The sequence below is a fragment of the Pituophis catenifer genome, unplaced genomic scaffold (assembly GCF_029215685.1).
Source record: "Pituophis catenifer annectens isolate HBS135680 unplaced genomic scaffold, rPitCat1.0.hap2 SCAF_2, whole genome shotgun sequence".
Taxonomy (NCBI): Eukaryota; Metazoa; Chordata; class Lepidosauria; order Squamata; family Colubridae; genus Pituophis; species Pituophis catenifer.
In genome coordinates this window covers 278,252,985-278,273,068 of record NW_027256882.1, presented here as the reverse complement: position 1 = coordinate 278,273,068, position 20,084 = coordinate 278,252,985, and positions in this window count along the sequence as shown.

Genomic DNA, 20,084 nt, shown 5'->3' with positions numbered 1-20,084 from the left:
GTTATTTGGTGATGGCCATGTGTTGCTTTCATGACCACAATCCATTGCTTATGATTTCTCAATTTCCATTCTAGCCTACAGCCCTGATATATGGAAGTGGTCTCCATCCAAAGACTAACCAGCTGCAACCCAGCTTAGCTTTCAAGGCCCACCAAGGTGAGCTAAATACCACCATCTAGTGGTGTGATTTCCAAAGAGTTCTAAGCTGCAACATAAAGTTGAGACTGATGTGTTACACAAGAAACATGTATTTGTTTTTTATTGTTTCTTATCTTCTCTCAAACCAGGAAGCTGAACTGAAAGCAAACCTAAAAACTTGCTCAAAAATATTCCCCATCATTAAGGAATGTTCTCATCAGTGGTGGTTTCTAATCAGTTTTACCACCGGTTCGCATCGCGCATGCTCTTTGTGCGTGATTGCCACGAGCGTGGTTGCTCTGCTCGCACGCGTGCCGAACTTGCGCTTTGCCCAAGCGCATTGGGTAAAAAAACAGCTGAGGCATGGCAATCCACTCTGCCGCGCCTTACAGCTGACCAAAAAACGAAAGAAATAAAGGTAGGAATAGCGCGGGGATGGGGGGGGAGGGCCCAACTGATATTCAAAGCGAACCGATTCCCTCTCCTATGAAGATTTCCACTACCGGATCTCCCGAACCGGGGAGAACCGGTAGCAACCCACCACTGGTTCTCATGAACATTCCCCAATTTTCTTGAAGGCAAATCTGTTCAGAATAGTGTCCCGTCAATCAGGAACTTTTTAAAAATTATTATTTATTATTCATATTTCTATGCCGCCCACTCTCCGAGGAATCTGGGCGGCTTACACCAAAGATAGTATACTAAATAACATATTGCCCCCAACAATCTGGGTCCTCATTTTACCCACCTCGGAAGGATGGAAGGCTGAGTCAACCTTGAGCCAGTGAGATTTGATCCGCTGATCTGCTGAACTAGCAGTCAGCTGAAGTAGCTGCAGTACTGCACTCTAACCACTGCGCCACCTCGGCTCTAACCACTGCGCCACCTTGGAACGGAGTAATTATCTGGGGATTGTGCTAATTAAATTGAGCAATCGTGATTAGAAGAAGTTATCTCAGATTAGCAGATGTTGGGGAGATCAATGGCTCTGGGCTGGTCATAGTATCCTGCTACAGGCATGTGGTTAGCTAACAAAAACCTGGACGGTAGGAATGCACCTTGTTGTAAACCAACAATGCTGTTGTTATCTTACATTGTAAAATGCATATGGTCACTGCTATTCAGTCAGTTAAACAAACACTAACTATTTTCCTAAAGTACTTTTTCTAACCCCTCCCTCATGCAAGGGTGGACAATATTATCATATAAAGGGCTTCCAGCTGCCCTGGATGTTGCTGGACATCTCTGTTTTGGAACTGATTTTAATTACTGATAGCTTGTAAATGAAGATGAACTACACAATAGAAACCTCTGCCAGATGGAGCTTTAAGTGAAGCAGCCATTGCAAAGGGACTGTTCCCACACTCTCAACAGAAGAGACCTTAATCTAGTGACATGGACAAGCGTTATGGCCAGTAGACTTCTCTTGTTGCAGTGGATGACCAGAATGTCTATAGAGCAGTGATGGCTAATCTTTTTGCCGTTGCATGCCAAAAGTGTGGGGGAGTCATGCCCACACCCATAATTCAATGCCCCCCACGCCCCATGCCCCGCACATTCATGCACGACACCACCACCCCGCGCTACCCCCACTTTTGGCACGTGATGGCCCGGTGGGCCCGGTAGGCCCATTTTTTGCTCTCCCCAGGCTCCAGAGGCTTTCTAGGAGCCTGGGGAGGGTGAATATAGCCTTCCTCACACCCCCGGAGGCCCTCTGGAGGCCGGAAATGGCCAGTTTCCCAACTTCTAGTGGGCCTGAAAGGCCCAAAAATTAGCTGGCCGGCGCGCGCATGCGGTAGGCAGGGCTTCAGCAACATTCACTGTAGAAGATGCACAGACATTTCCACCCATTTTTTCAGGGGGGGGAGCGCGTCTTATACACCGAAAAATATGGCACATGATTGACATCAGTTGATTTTTAATGGTCCGGACCTTATGATTTTTATGGCAACTCAATAGAGTTTCTCAATAGCAGAGAAAGTTTCTCCAGATGAAGAGATGGGTGAAGGAAGCATGCAGGTCAACTCAGAAAGAAGACTTGTGGGTTTCCTCCTGAATAAAGATTCAGTTTCCTTTCAAGTAAGAATGAAATTCCTCATAAGTAATGTGAGAGCCTCTCAAGTCAAAGTGAGATTACTTTCCACATAAGAGTGAAATGTCTTCTCAGATGAGATTTTTTTCCAGGTTAAAAAAAAAAAAAGCATCCAGCTACACAATTGTCCATGTTCTGTTCTTCTGCAATATCATGAGTGTGAGCACCAAAAAAAAAAAAAAGATGAAACATGCAATGATATGGTCCTCCCCGTAAGTATTTGCATGTGATGTTATAGTGCAAATGCAAGAAAAAGAATCAGCATTGCAACACTGTGAGGTATGTTTCAGCATCTCTCTCTCTCTCTCTCACACCCACCCACCCACACACACACACACCTTAAGCCCAGGGGTGGGTTCTAAAATTTTTTACTACCGGTTCTGTGGGTGTGGCTTATTTTGTGGGCGTGGCTTGATGGTCATGTGACAATTCTTTAGGATTTAGCAGAGGTACTGGTCCACCAGGCTTTTAACTGTTTGCAGAACTGTACCGATCTACCCATTTATTTTTGCAGGCACTGATCTACTCATGTATTTTTGCAGGCACTGATCTACTCATGTATTTTTGCAGGCACTGGTCTACTCATTTGTTTTCTTTTAACACTGATCAGCTGTAGGGCGGCCCTTTGAAGCCCCACGGCAAGAGTTTAAACAGTTTTTTTCCCTCTAGCCATCAGCTGGGACTCAGGAGGCAGCAATAGATTGGGGGTGGGGCCAAATAAAAGATAAGAATAATGCAGGGGGGGCGCAGGGGGGTGGGGGGCGCAGGGGAGGCAGGGGAGCAGAACCGGTTCGGTGACATCATATCGTCACCGCTACCGGCTTGGGAGAACCGGGCCGAACCGGGAGGAACCCACCACTGCTTAAGACCATGGACACTCATATGTAGTAACCCACAGTCACACATTCCTACTTGTTTGGACATTGTATTTCAACAAAAAATATATCCCTATTTGTTTTAAATTTGGCAAAGAGTTCAGGTTTGCCATTGCAGTGAAAGGTTTTTAGACAGACAGACAGAGAGGCAGAAATGAGATTGACTTATTTACAACTATTTGTATATACGGCAAGGGTACCTTTACTACTGGCTTGCAACGGGGCCGTGCATGCGCAGAAGCATTTTGATGACATCAGGGTTGGTGGGCGGAGCCTCCCGCCGGTTTTACTACCGGTTCTATAGAACTGGTGCGAACCAGGGGCAACCCACCACTGATATATGGGCTCTGTGGGTTTGGTGGGTTAACAATTTCAAAAACAGTAACTGTAAAGCCAGAATTCCTCAACAACCACAATAACAACCTCATAATCTGTCTTCGGTGCATAAGCTCTCAGTGTACATAAAAGCTATAAGAGATAAATCACGATCACAGTCATCATAAATACATTCATCATGAATCATAAGATACAACACAGTAATAGTCATAGGATGCTAAATAAGCAATCAACATAAATCATACTACGAAACTAAATAAACAAGGTAAATCGTAAAGATAGAAGCAACAAAGTTATAGTCATAAGTAGAAAGGAAATAGGTAATAGGAAGAATGAGAAAAACAATTTTAATACAGTTTTAGTAAATAGTTTGATAGTGTTGTGGGAATTAGTTGTTACGCAGAGTGATGGTATTCGGGGGGAAAAACTGTCCTTGTGTCTAGTTGTTCTGGTGTGCAATGCCCTATAATGTCGTTTTGAAGTTGAAATAATTTATGTCCAGGATGTGAGGGGTCTGTAGATATTTTCACAGCCCTCTTTTTGAGTCGTACAGTATACAGATCCTCAATGGAAGGCAGGTCGGTAGCAATTGTTTTTTCTGTGGTTCTAATTATCCATTGAAGTCTGTGTCTGTCTTGTTGGGTTGCAGAGCCAAACCAGACAGTTATGGAGGTGCAGATGACAGACTCAACAATTCCTCTGTAGAACTGAATCAGCAGCTCCTTGGGCAGTTTGAGTTTCCTGAGTTGGCGCAGAAAGAACATCCTTTGTTGAGCTTTTTTGATGATGTTTTTGATGTTAAGTGTCCATTTTAAGTCTTGAGATATGATAGAACATAGAAGCTTGAAAGTCTCTACTGTTTATACTGTGTTGTCTAGTATTGTAAGAGGTGGTAGTGTAGGAGGGCTTCTCCTAAAGTCTACCACCATTTCTATGGTTTTCAGTGTGTTTAGTTCAAGATTGTTCCGGTCGCACCACAAGGCTAGTTGTTCAACCTGTATGTAGATTGAGGACTTAAGCCATAAATGTCTTTAAAGGTAATAATGAGCATCCTGAATTATCCAGAAACCTATTGGTGGCCAGTTCATTCACTGCAACATAGATGTTACTCTGTTAAACTGAATCCCAGCAGAAAGTAAGTAGGTAGCTAAGTCCTATGCTACCTACCACTTTCTGGTTGCTTTCAAGGAGACTGCCATGTAGAAGAAATTAGGTTGTCCATTTTCAGCAGGGGTGATCAGAGGGAGCTTTTGCAGATGGAGTTGGAAAAAGGAAGGTTGGGGGAGAGGGCACTTGAATCCTAAAACTAAAGATTCTTCACTTTTTCTTAATAAGGTCCCAGTAGGCCAACAATCCTATTCTGCACTAGCCTTCCTCAGTCTAATACAGTGGTGGAATTCAATTTTTTTTTACTACCGGTTCTGTGGGCATGGCTTGTTGGGCATGGCATGGGAAGGATACTGCAAAATCTCCATTCCCACCCCACTGCAGGGGAAAGGATACTGCAAAATCTCCATTCCCACCCCACTGCAGGGGAAAGGATACTGCAAAATCTCCATTCCCACCCCACTCCAGGGGAAGAATATTGCAAAATCTCCATTCCCACCCCACTCTGGGGCCAGCCAGAGGTGGTATTTGCCGGTTCTTGTACTACTTAAAATTTCCACTACTGGTTCTCCAGAACCTGTCGGAACCTGCTGAATAGCACCCCTGGGCTAATAGCTTTAATTATGGTGGGATTATCTACTTAGAAAGCCAGGCTGATCTGGTGGTTAAGACACCAGGCTGGAAACTGGAGTTCTGGTTCCGACCTTGAGCACAAAGCCAGCTGGGTGATCTTGTTCCAGTCACTCTCTCTCAGCCTTAGGAAGGAGACAATGGCAAACCACCTTCCAAATCTCCTCAAGAAAACAGCAGCGACTAGTTCAGGCAGTCACCAGATACCAAAACCAAAACAAATATTCTATTTGTCTACAGAGATTCTCAGTCATCCAGGTCATGGTTGTCCGAGAGATGCTTTTCCAAAAGGCAACTGGACTTTCCTTGTTTTTCACTTTGAAACGTCTTCAAGGAAAAACAAAGAAAGTCCAGTTTCCTTTTGGAAAAGCACCTTTGGGACAAATATCCTACTTTGAACTCCCAGCTAGCTCCAGGGTAAACCTGCTTCTGCTAATTGTCCCCTCCATCCATGCATGAATGCATGAAACCAACACACAAACGCTGAGATTCCTCATCTCATTAAGATACGGGCCCCTTTCTTCTTCTCTGTAGCCACATGTTAATGCGGATGGGGACCGGGAGGATGTGTTTGTGTAGGAGCGAATGCCGCACCGCTAAAGCTTTACTTTTACCACAACCCATGCTTATATTTAGACTACAATGAGTCATTCTGAAGCTTCTGAAACGGGGCCTCCTTCCTGTGGCCTCCTGGCTCTTGGAGCTAACAATGACCTCATCAAGAACAAGTCCCTCTCCTCCCTAGGCGCAGGTGTAAACGTTGCCGCATTTTTCTCTCCTGAGGCTATTTACTTTGCTGAGCTGAGTTCGGCTTTTGCCGTAGTTTGCTTTTCTTTTTTCCAATAATAAATCTCTTCCACAAGGACTCTCCTGACCTCCATCTCCACATCTTTTCTCCTGTTCTTTTTTTTTTTTTTTCTCTCCCAATGCCACAGCAACTGGTTTAGTCTATATTTGTCCTCCTCATTCTTTCTCTCAAAACGATGGCATCTTTCCCCAACTGGGTGCCCTCCAGATTTGTCAGGACAATTCCCAGAATACCCAGGTCTCATAGGAGTTGCTGTCCTAACACATCTGTGCCAAGAGTATGAATATTCATGGACTGGAATAGATCAGCCAATGGGGACTGAATGGAGACATGGTAACAAGGTCAGCCAATGAATAGGCATGGTAACAGGCTCAGCCAATGAAAGCTGTTTAGAAACAGAAACTTAAGCTAGAAGTCTGGGCGTGGCTTAGGCAACTGAGCCTGTGCAGAAGCTTAACTGCCCTGCAGGGTGGATTTGATTTAAATCGAGTTGATTTAAATCACAATTTAAATCATGATTTAAATCACTAGTAAAAAGGCTTGATTTAAATCAACTCGATTTAAATCATAATTTTTAAAGAGCAACTGTCATCTCTGCTACTCCTTTGACCCACTGTTGACTCACTGATAGTCCCAGTGTTGCAGAATATACAGCCTCATGCTATATAACTAAGCTCCATTTCATGCTGAATAAACTAAATTATTTATGTATCTTAAAGAGAAAACTATCTTATGATAGATTTTTACCCCAAAAGTTTTTTATTAAAATAAATTCGATAAAAATAAAAAAAAATCCGATTTAAATCAAAAAAATCTGATTTTTTTGATTTTTTTTTTTAAAAAAATCATTGATTTTTATCCACCCTGCTGCCCTGTATAGAGGAGGCTCTCTTTGTATTAAGCTCTGTGCTCAGCTCTGAAACAAAACAAGCCTGGGCTTGTCTACTCTGCTGAAATGAAACTAACTGTTCTCTCCTGCCTTGCATTTTGCTTGTAACTGCTACTACGTTGAAGAAGAATTTATATTGGCATTATATATTTATCTTCATGTGTTATTATGTATATAAAGAAGTTAATGAATCCTGCTGCATCAGTCTGTCTGTGTGTGCTTTCTGGATTTGATTTTTGCAACAAACTCTGACAATCTGGAGGAACAAAAAAAAGGAATTGGAAGACATATTAGGCCCCCAGGTAGTTAAGAAAATAAAATATTTGGGAATATGGATCACTGCGAGATTCTCATCATTAAAAGAAGACAATTATATCCTTCTACCGCAGAAAATATATCAAGACCTAGAAAGATGGAAAAGGCTAAAACTGTCTCTGATTGGTAAAATAGCAGCAATTAAAATGAACATCCTACCTAAAATTCTGTTCATATTTCAAAATATTCCGATAACCTTAGATAAAAAATTCTTTCTGGACCTGAACAAACACATTAGAAATTTTTTATGGAAGGGTAAGAAATCGAGGATCTCCTTCAAGATACTGCAAGGAAAAAGAAATTTGGGAGGATTCGGGCTCCCCGATTGGGAAATATACCAAAAGGCGGTGAAAATAATTTGGATTAAGGAGTGGATCACGTTACGAAATAGGAGAATCCTGACATTAGAAGGACATGACCTATTGGAAGGGTGGCATGCTCACCTGTGGGACACAAAGAACAAGAAAAAATCCTACTTTCATAAACACAAAATTAGGGAGACACTTATACGCACGTGGGAGGAAATTAGACAGAGGATTTATACTAAGGTACCTAACTGGCTTTCTATTACGGAAGCGTTGGCGGCCCCAAACAGGAGAGATGATTATTAATTGGGCACATATAAAGATATTCTTGATGAAAAGGGGAAGCTCAAATCTTTGGATTTATTGAGGGACCAGGGTTTCAACTTGGATTGGTGGAATTACCTGCAGATTAATTCAAGATTCCAAAAAGACAGAGACCAATTTGGTATAGAAGCTAAATATGGAAATTTTGACAAAATTATTTGGGGAATAGACAAGAAAATGCTAGCAAAAATATATAACTTCTTACTAGATGAGGATAGGGCAGAGATTATAGCAAAAAATCAGCTAAATATTTGGGAAAAAAACCTGGGATACAGATTAAATTTTAACGACTGGGAGATGGCCTGGAATAGGAATTATAAAATGGCGAAATCGGTAACATTCAGAGAAAACCATTATAAAATGCTACACAGGTGGTATCTAGCACCAGCTAGGTTAGCGAAAATTTTTCCCAATCTCTCAGCCACGTGTTGGAAATGTGGAAAAACGGTCAGCACCTTCTATCATCTATGGTGGACCTGTCCAGAGACCAAAAGGTTCTGGTCAAAAATTCGATATTGGCTTTGTGAAATAACGAGACAGGAGATAGCTTTATCTCCAGAAATCTTCCTCCTGGGTATAATCGGAGACGGCCTCAATAACAACAAAACTCAACTCATAATCCAGATTACAACTGCGGCTAGACTAGCCTTTGCGAAATACTGGAAAAATAAATCCATACCCTCAGAAGAAATACTAATAAACAAAATCCTAGAGTGTGCAGAAATGGCAAAATTGACGAGTGAGATAAATAATGAGGAGAAATCTAAATATTATGAAGTATGGGGAAATTGGTACAATTGGTTGAAGAACAAAACAAAAACATGATTTTAGGATATGACTTGTTATGCACTCGAAGTACGAGCTATATTGCATAGAATATTGAACAGCTAAGGATGAAGTTTATTTGACGTATGATTCCGTAAATTGTATAAACACTGTACCTCTGAAGGAGATAGAGATTGTATATCTTTTTTCTTTCTTTCTTTTATAATGGAAAAATTTAATAAAGTATATTAAAAAAAAATCAAAAAAATCTGATTTTTTTTTTTTAAATCATTGATTTTTATCCACCCTGCTGCCCTGTATAGAGGAGGCTCTCTTTGTATTAAGCTCTGTGCTCAGCTCTGAAACCAAACAAGCCTGGGCTTGTCTACTCTGCTGAAATGAAACTAACTGTTCTCTCCTGCCTTGCGTTTTGCTTGTAACTGCTACTACGTTGAAGAAGAATCTATATTGGCATTATATATTTATCTTCATGTGTTATTATGTATATAAAGAAGTTAATGAATCCTGCTGCATCAGTCTGTCTGTGTGTGCTTTCTGGATTTGATTTTTGCAACAAACTCTGACAATCTGGAGGATACGTGTCTATGGAGATTCTTGGTCATCCAGGTCATGGTTGTCCCAAAGGTGCTTTTTCAAGAGGCAACTGGACTTCCTGGTGTGTGTGTGTTTTTTTTTTCTTTGAACAAACTCAAAGAACACTTCAAACTCTCTAAAAGAATGCAAATGACCAGCTGTCCTTCCATTCCTCACCATCTAGCCAGAGCCGAAGAAGCTTCTTGGATGAGAAGTGAAACATCTTCAAAGAAAACTCAGAAAGTTGCCTCTTGAAAAAGCACCTTTGGAACATCTGGAACATACTCACAATCTGGAGGCTGGGGAAACTGCTCAAGAATAGATGAAATTGATCTCATGTGCTCCTTTGCTTGCTCTAATGTAGGAGCGTGAAACTCAAGCTGAATCCGGCCTACAGGCTGCTTAGATCTGGCCCGCGGGGCCATCCTGGAAACAGCAAAGGACTGGCTCACAGCGCCTCTGCCAGGGAAAATGGAGCTCAGGAAGGCCACATGCAGCCCTCCCGAGCTCCGTTTTTGCTGGCAGAGGGTTGCAGGAGGCCATCCCAGCCAAAAACAGAGTTCAGGACAGTAGTTCACTTACCTTTGCTACCAGTTCAGAACAGTGAGCGCACGCGCGTGCTCTTACTTTGCTCACATGCGGCGCTTCTGTGAATGCGCAGAACCTTCTGCGCGTGCACAGAGTGTCCGTAATGACATCCGGGCAGGTGGGCAGTCTCTCCTGCTGTTGCTATCAGTTTGGCCGAATTGGTAGAAACCCACCCCTGGTTCAGGAGCCCATTTTCACTGGCAGAGTGCTCGGGCCACAGGTGCCCCCGATACGAATGATGTCAAACTGGCCACACCACCGTGGCCATGCCCCCCTCCACACACCCCGAGGTCAAACACAACCCTGGTGCAACCCTCGATGAAATTGAGTTTGACACCCCTGTCCTAAAGTGAGTTGAAGTGGACTTAAATGTAATCTAGGCTGGCTACATACAGGAGAAGTTGAAATTCAACACAGATGGAATTAGGGAAGTCTGGTGAAAGCTGGCTTCTTAGCTTTTACATGGATCTGACAAGAGACTAGAAAATATCCAATGTATGGGTATTTGGGATATTGAAAATCGAATTGGAAATAATCAATGGAAAAAGGAGAAAGGGCCGCCCTAGATAGTCTTCAACTTATGACCACAGTTGAGCCCAAATTTCCAGTGCTAAACGAGACAGTTGTTAAGTGAGTTTTGCTCCATTTTACGATCTTTATCGCTACATTTGTTGAGCGAATCACTGCAGTTGTAAGTAATACGGCTGTTAAGTAAATCTGGCTGCCCCATTGGCTTTCCTTGTCAGAAGGTTCGCAAATGAGGGGGTCACATGACCCTGGGACACTGCAACCATCATAAATACATGCCAGTTTCCAAGTATCTGAATTTTGATCACGTGACCATGGAGATGGTACAATGATCGTAAGTGTGAAAAAGTTTTTTTTTTCCAGTGCTGTTGTAACTTTGAACAGTCACTAAACAAACTGCTGTAAATTGAGGACTACCCGTATAAAGGATGACACTGGGATGACCATGCCGGATCTGAAGGAGGCGGTGCAAGACAAAGGGACATGGAGAATGTTGATCCATGGAGTGGCCGAGGGTCAGACATGATTCCTGGGTGATTAGCAATGGTGGGTTTCAAATTTTTTTACTACCGGTTCTGTGGGTGTGGCTTGGTGGGCGTGACATGGTTTGGTGGGCGTGGCTTGGTGTGCGTGATAGCAGAAGGATACTGTAAAATCTCCATTCCCACCCCACTCCAGGGGAAGGTTACTGCAAAATCCCCATTTCCTCTCCATCAGCTGGGACTCGGGAGGCAGAGAATAGATGGGGGCAGGGCCAGTCAGAATTTTTACTACCGGTTCTCCAAACTACTCAAAATTTCCACTACCAGTTCTCCAGAACTGGTCAGAACCTGCTGAAACCCACTTCCGGTGATTACAATGATATACGGATAGCTGATTACAATTGCAGCCTGGAAAACAACCTCTATGACACTGGAGCAACATCTTAGTATTCTAAGAAAAGTTCTTCAAAATTTTTCTTCAGAGACACTGAGTGAGGAGGGGGAAAATCCCCCTTTCTTTTCATTTCCAAGGCTTGCTTTTGTTCATGGATGGACCTATACTTGATCAAGTGAGATGAAATAACAAAACAATGTCTATTCCTAGTTGGTAAAGCTTTAAGCATGATAACACCTTCCTTCTTTTCCCCTTCCTTCCCCCTTTTCCTCCTTTTTCTCTTCCCCGCCCTTTGTCTGCCTCTCCTCTTTTTCTTCCACTTTCTCTTCTTCTCCTCCAAAATGGTGCCCTTCACCTGAACTGAACTGAACAAGTTGACTTGTTGGTACCTTGGGGCAAAGTCACATTCTGGTGCCTCCTAAGATTTAGCTCATGTTTTAATTTTGAGATATTCTCTTTTATAAGAGAGCACCTTTTTGAGGGAAAGATCTGTAGCTCAGAGTTGAACAGTGGACTCTGTGGTGAAATGTAAAATTTGTTACTACCAGTTCTGTGGTGTGGCTTGGTGAGGGGGTAATGTGACTGAGTGGGCGTGGCCAACTTTTTTTTTTTTAACTTTTAAAAGCATTTTTTTCTACAACCTCTTTGGCGGAAGAAGTTGTAGAGAAAAATGCTTTTAAAAGGCTCTGATGATCCCAGCTGAGCCACACAATCATCAGAGGCTTTTTTTTTTTTTTTTACTTTTAAAAGCATTTTTTTCGGCCGAAGAGGTTGTAGAAAAAATGCTTTTAAAAGTTTTAAAAAAAGTCTCTGATGATCGCGTGGCTCAGCTGGGCATGGGTGGGGGGGGGCAGGGATTTTTGCTACCGGTTCTCCAACCACCCGTCGCCATCGCTACTGGATTGGGCGATCCGGTCTGAACTGGGAGTATTTCACCCCTGAGTGGATCCTTGGTGCCCTCTGAGCTTGTTGGTTTGCTTGCAGGCATTTCGTTACCAGACTAGATAACATCTTCAGTGCTAGAAGGTGGTGGGGTTTGCTCTGTTTATATACAGTAGCTTGTATATAAGCTGCCAGTATTGGTGGTGATGTTGTTTTCATACGGCCTATGTTATGAGTCAAGAGAGTGGTGATCCCATGGCTGTTTGTCTGATTTTTTAATTATAAAACTGAAAAAAAATAGAGAATAATCTACCTACTGTGCCTCCAGAAAATCAAAGAGCTAATAACAGAAAAAGGTGAGATTATGATTTATTTTGATGTCAGCGCTCTATAGACCCAAAACTACCAAAAGAAGCCATGGAAGCTGTACTAAACAACACAACACACCCAACCTAACCAAATACACTAAGACCAGTGGTGGATTTCAAAATTTTTTACTACCGGTTCTGTGGGTGTGGCTTGGTGGGCATGGCAGGGGAAGGATACTGTAAAATCTCCATTCCCTCCCCAATCCAGGATAAGGTTACTGCAAAATCCCCATTTCCTCCCGATCAGCTGGGACTTGGGAGGCAGAGTATAGATGGGGGCAGGGCCAGTCAGCATTTTTACTACCGGTTCTCCAAACTACTCAAAATTTCCGCTACCGGTTCTCCAGAACTGGTCAGAACCTGCTGAAACCCACCTCTGACAAAGACCAAAATATCCAGATTCATGGATCTTGTCAACCTCTCATTAACTACTTTTGGTTTGATAGCAACAAATCAGGAAAACACCCATGGGACCAGCAATCTCACTAAGAAAACAACCCACACACACCACCAATACTGAAAGGTCAAGCTACTTTATGCAAACAGAGAGTAAATCTCACTCTCTTCTAGCACTGAAGATGTGCCCTCTCGTTTCTCATTTTTCTTTGAGTTTTTGAAGTTTACACTTAGGCGTTTCAGCCAGTGGTGGGTTGCTCCCAGTTCTATCCGGTTCTATAGAAAAGCAGCGGGAGGCTCCGCCCACCCACCCGGATGTCATAATTGATGATCTGCGCATACGCAGAAGCTCCCATTGTGAACCAGTAGTAAAGGTAAGTAGAACCCACCCCTCGTTTCAGCCCCAATTTTTGTTCTTTTCCCAACACGCTTTCACTCTATTTGCACTACAAATTATATTTAACCCTGAGCAGGTGTGCTGATTCACAAGAAGAATTGTTACGACGTTTTACTTTTTAATTGCATTTGTTGGAAGTATTTTTCAATTTTGGGAACTGCTAAAATTTGGCATCTCTAAGCCGGTACCTACTCAGCCTTAGCCTGGAGCCAGCCCTGCCATTCAGATGTATTCAGCAGCTCCCAGAATTTCCCAGCTGGCATAATAAAAATGTAAAATGTTTCTTGAATTGAACTAAAGGATATTTATTCTTTAATTTCAACACAAGTAACCAGCCAGAGAATTATTTCATTGTATACAGACATATCTATGCTATTCGTTGCAATGGATATGATAACTGATATGCAAAGGTAAAGGTGAAGGCAGATGTGATTGATTATAGGTTCTTGGGGATGTTATGGACTAGGCATGCAGATTTTGTTTGGCAACAATATTGAAGTGATTTGCCATTATCTTTGAGATATTTTTTTTTTAAAAAAAAACCTACCTAGTTTAACTTTCAACCTTGGAATTTTTAGTGAAGCCTCCATTCAGCTACCGATAGGCTCTGTCTCTGTTTTTCTTTTCAAAACCAGCCAAAATTGGCTTGGTGCTACTGCCAAGCAAGGCATCCTTCGCATGTGCAATTACTTCATTAATTAAAATATTTCCTTTTTGCCTTTCCCTCATATACAGTTACATACCATGATGATTTAGAGTCAATGTGAACATAATCTACAGCAACTATAATCTGAAAAATCAGATATGACCATAGTCATTAAAAGAACCGAGGTCATGCTGTCTAAAAAAAGCTCAGCTAAGCCCATGAGTTCATCGGGACAAAATTATGTAAGACACAGCTAGTAGAATCATCGCCTTCCCCCTCCTCCTCCTCTTCTTCCCCATCTCCTGTCATCCTAAATTGTTTCTCCTTCTCCTTCCTCTTCTTCTTCCTCTCTTCTTCTTTTCTCCCTCCTCCTCCTCCTCCTCCTCCTCTTCTTCTTCTTCATCTTCTTCTTCTTTTCTCCTCCTCCTGCTGTCTCCTTCTTTCTCCTTCTCCTCTTCTTTCTCCTCTCCATCTCTCTCCGTGTCTCTAAATTGAGTTTCCAAAGAGTTTCCAAAAAGATCCAAATATTTTGGACCTGCCTCTTTGTAAGCTCTCTAGCTACCAGTGGGCCATATGATGTATGCCTACTATGATTTGCTTTACAAGTGTGATGACTTACGACCATAATTGCCAAGTTCATTTATGGTCATCAGTTGAGGACTACCTGTATCTTCATTGTCAACTCTGGTTAGTGCGCTTGATCCAGATTAGGAACGTAGCAAGGGCAAATAATTAAAGTTGGTCATTGGATTGACCCCTCAGTGCATATTTACAACACGACAAGGGGGGGGGGATCACATCACAACCAACCAGAAAAAGTAGGGAAGCAAGTTCACACAGAAAAATCCCTGCATTCATATATCTATATATATCTTGACACTAGACAGTTTGGATGAAGTAAATTGAGTTGATATACCAGAAAAATATGGGCCATACACAGCCTCAGCTGCATAGCTGTGGCTCCTTAAAATTCAGCAATAAAATATGCTGGTATGAAGTTTTGCTCGTTTTGGGAAAACGTTAAAATAAGTTATTAATGTAATCCCCCTCCTCCCGAAAAATCAGATAAAATCCTCTAGTATCCTTGTAGCAGGGGTGAAATCCAGCAGGTTCTGACAGGTTCTGGAGAACCGTTAGCGGAAATTTTGAGTAGTTCAGAGAACCAGTAAATGCCACCTCTGACTGGCCCCGAGTGGGGTGGGAATGGAAATTTTGCAATATCCTTCCCCAGGAGTAGGGATGGAATGGGGACTTTGCAATATCTTTCCCCTAGAGTGGGGAAGGAATGGATATTTTGCAGTATCCTTCCCTGCCATGCCCACCAAGCCACGCCATGCCCACCAAGCCACACCCACAGAACCGGTAATATAAAAAATTGGATTTCACTACTGCCTTGTACAACAATATTTTCACTGTTAGGCTTCTTTGGCTCTTAAATGTTGACATGTGATAGAACCTGGGAAGCCCATTTTTTCTATAGACACATTTGCATTGTGGAATAGATTTCCCACTGAACGGAGGAAGACTTCTATCCTTCCTACCTTCTAGAAGGCTTTTAAGACTTGGCTTTCTCCAGGTGCTGGGCCAGGAGGAGAGGGAAACCTAGCATTTGTAGTTTTGTACTGGGACTGTGCAAGATCAGAAGACATGGAAAGACCTCACTCATAGAATCACCAAGAGTTGGACATGACTGAATGGGTAACATCATCATCAATGGGACTGTTAGGGTACTTGATAATATAAGTTCTCAACTTATGATCATAATGAAATATGTGATGCTCCTCTCTGCCAGGGCTGTATTATTTTACACAATAGCCATAGAAATCTTATAAATACATACACAATTAAAAATTGTACCATGACTTTAAAAAAAAATCCATGAATCCTGATGATAGTAAGGAAGTACGAGAAACACAGTCCAATACATAGGGTAACAAAGGTTGACTTACACCAACAGTGAGGCTTATTAGAAGATCTTTCTGTAGGACAGGCTAAGTCAGGGGTCTCCAACCTTGGCAACTTTAAAACTTGTGGACTTCAACTTCCAAAATTCCAAAAGTCCACAAGTCTTAAAGTTGCCAAGGTTGGAAACTCCTGGGCTAAGTGATTCATTAGCTGAATCAATTTAGAAGAACTCGTAGTCATAGCCATGTCTAGCTTTTCCAAATGCCATTCCATTTCTCAGATCACAGCCAGACTATGTCCCTAACATGCAGAGGAAATGCAATGCCAGCCAAAATAGGCTGCAACTCAATCCAGGATTAGCGGTCCTACTGTACATGCCCAAGCTGAGATGTGACATCTCTGCTTCATGAGCTGCACTGGTTGCCAGTATTACTCCGGGTGTCATTCAAAGTGCTAGTCATCCCTTATCAAGTCCTACATGACGTGGAGCCAAGCTTTTTGAGGAACCACCTACAGTATGTCCCATACTTTCGGCCCAACCAGTAAGGTTGGCAAGATCCAGGTCCCTTCAATCAAACAGTACCGTGTCTCAGGACCCAGAAAGCAGCACCTTCTCTCTGGAAATTCAGCCAGCTCCCACCCTATTGACATTCTGCAAGGCTTTGATTGTTCTCCCAGACCTTGGGTTAAGAGATGGAGGAGGCCCCTTGTTAGAGGTGTTTTGTCTCTGTTTTTTTGCAGAGCAACCAAATTTCATCTTTTTAAAATTTTGTATTGTGTTTTATTGTGTTGTGAACTTTCCACTCAGGTGGGTGGAATTAAATAGAATAGAATAGAATAGATTTTTTTATTGGCCAAGTGTGATTGGACACACAAGGAATTTGTCCTGGTGCATACGCTCTCAGTGTACATAAAAGAAAAGATCCCTTCATCAAGAATCATAAGGTACAACACTTAATGATAGTCATAGGGTTACAAATAAGCAATCAGGAAACAATATCAATATAAATCGTAAGGATACAAGCAACAAAATTACAAAACAAACAAACAAACAGGAAGCTTTCCATCCAGGTTGGACTACAATTCCCCAAATCCCCAGCCAAGAGAAGGAGCATCCAAGATACCCAGAGGGCGTTTCTCACCGGAATTACTTTTGTAATATCTTTCAGCCTCACATTTATTGAAATGCCAACTTCTGGTCAGCTTCTGCACAAGGGAGTTGGGAAGTCCCATGGCCCTCAGCTCAGGGATTGGACCCCTTTCCTTCTGCCTTTCCCTTATAAGGCCATCTCTGCATATGTCAATAGATTGTCTCATGCATTCATAAGCTGCTCAAGGAAAGCTGAACTATAAGATCAGCCTCTATAGCCTTTTTGTGTTTTGTTCTGAGTCCAGAGGGCTGATCACTCTTGGGAGAAAGGGTGTTTGTGTGTGTGTGTGTGTGTGTGTGTGTGTGTGTGTGTGTGTGTGTGTGTGCCCTCCTTCCTTTGCATTTCATCCTCAGTGACCCGTGCTGTCAAAGGTGAGAGCAATGAGAGAAGCCCATTGTGGGAAGAATGTGTGCAAAGTGGCCAGAATAAATATTCAGAAAGGGCCTCTGCACAAACCCATCCGTTAACACCTTTCTTCCAAGATTGTTCTGAAAAGCCCCAAATATTCAGGTGGATATTTGGAATGGCTTGCTTCCGGAAGTTGTGGGTGCTCCATCACTGGAGGTTTTTAAGAAGAAATTGGGCAACCATTTGTCTGGAATGGAATAGGGTCTCCTGCTCAAACAGGTGACTGGACTAGAAGATCTCCAAGTTTCCTTCCAACTCTGTTATTCTGTATTCCGTGTAGGATTCATGTAACTCACAATTCAGCTTATGAATAATTAAGCAGAGCAATTCTATCCGTAGAAGGAGAAAAGAATCTCTCCATCCCAAACCCTCCTGGGCTCACACAAAGAGGAATCAAAGATGCTTGATTTTAGGCCTTTCTCAACACCAGAGGTCTGACACTGAAGAGCATTGTTTCTTAGCTTTAGCAACTTTAAGATGTCTTGATGTAATCTCCCAGAATTATCTCTCTCTCTTTTCTTTCTTCTTTCTTTCTTTCTTTCTTTCTTTCTTTCTTTCTTTCTTTCTTTCTTTCTTTCTTTCTTTCTTTCTTTTTCTTTCTTTCTTTCTTTCCTTTCTTTCTTTTTTCTTTCTTTCTTTCCTTTCTATACCTATATCTATCTTCCATCCATCCATCCATCTGTATCATCTATCTATCTATCTCTATCATCTATCCATCCTTCCATCCATCCATCTGTATCTATCATCTATCAATCATCTATCTATCATCTATCTATCTATCTATCTATCATCCTATCATCTATCTATCTATCTATCTATCTATCTATCTATCTATCTATCATCTATCTATCTATCTATTATCTATCTTATCTATCTATCTATCTATCTATCTATCTATCTATCTATCATCTATCCACCATCTATCTATCTATTCTAGCTGGCTGGGGAATTTGAGGAGTTGAAGTCCACATGTCCTAAAGTTGCTGAGATTGAGAAAGGATGAAACAAGAGGGAAGAGGATGAAACAAGACTGTAGAGGGATTGCAAAATGAAAGGGCAACTTCTCTTTTTATTCCCCTCCTTTTTTTTTTTCAGAGTCCAGGTTTTGCAACCTCCTCTTGGCTCTGCCATTACCTGCAAAAGGCAACAGGATTGCATTGTCAACTTTCTAATATGTTCCTGGTCTGAAATGACTATGAAAATGTGCAGAAGCTCGGTCAACTCTGAGAAGTCATGAGGGAGAGAGCGAAAAATTCAGCAACATTTCCACTGAATGTGTGAATTCAGTTCTACAGAAATAGAGATGAGAAAATTGCAAGGTTTGCAGAATTAGGCCAGGATATCTGCAGTCAGAAAAGAAACATTGCATTGTTGTAATTAAGAACTGCATTGAGCTGGAAACTCAGTTGCACAGAAGTGGAATGGTTAAAGGGTTGAACTGCTACTGGGGAGGCCAAGATTCACACGCACAGCGAGTTACATTACATTGGAAGAGTTATTTTTTTTTTATCTTGCCTACCACACAAGATAAGCTGTTTGGAAATAAACTGTCTTGAACTGAAGGAGGCCAGGTGGGTTCAAACCTCACCACTGTCAACATCCAAGGTGTCAGAAAGCAGAAGGGAAGGATCAACTTGGAGGATAACTGCTTTACACTGATTGGCTGGGAAAGACCTTCACCAATTACTGTTATATGGGCTTATCTTATGGGTACAATGTTGAACCTTGACGGGCAGTAAAAAGTATTTTCATGCAACAAAACTTGCAACTGTAATATTTACAACCACAACCGGGATGAGAATTTCCATTGCTAAACAAGGCGGTCGCTAAGGGAGTCAGGGGTGAAATCCAGCAGGTTCTAACAAGTTCTGGAAAACCGGTAGCGGAAATTTTGAGTAGTTCGGAGAACTGGAAAATACCACTTTTGGATGGTCTCAGAGTGGGGTGGGAATTTTGCACTATCCTTCCCCCAGGAGTGGGGAGGGAATGGGGATTTTGCAATATCCTTCCCCCAGTGGGGAGGGAATGGGGATTTTGCAGTATCCTTTCCCTGGAATGGGGTGGGAATGGGGATTTTGCAGCATCCTTCCCCTGGAATGGGGTGGGAATGGAGATTTTGCAGTATCCTTCTCATGAAGTGGGGTGGAAATGGAGATTCTGCAGCATCCTTCCCCTGCCACGCCCACCAAGCCACGCCACAGAACCGGTAGTAAAAAAATTTTATTTTTTTTTATTTCCAATTTATATACCGCCCTTCTCCCTGAGGACTCAGGGCGGTGTACAGCCAGAATTAAGAACATGAAATACAAATATTAAAAAACAATTAAAATATATATAAATTTGGCCCAAAAATTAAAAATCACAAACCAATTAAAACATTTAAAAAATTTCTTCTTAAGCCAGCCCAACTTGCTGGAAAAAGTGGGTTTTAAGGGCACGGCGGAAGGCACTGAGGTCTTTGAATTTCACCACTGAGTCACACCTGATTTTACAACCAATTTTGCCAGGGCTAAGCAAATTACTGCAGTTGTTCAGTAAGTCTGGCTTTCCCCACTGACTTTGCTTGTGGGAAACTGGCTGGGCAAGGTTGCAAGTAGCAATCCCATATCTCTGGGATGCTATAGTTGTCATAAATATGTGCTGGTAGCCAATTGCCCAACTTTTGATCATGTGACTGTAAGGATGCTGCTACAGTCTTACATCAAGGACCAAAGGTTGCAAGACACATTTTTTAGTATTGTTGCAATTTTGAAAGGTGGCT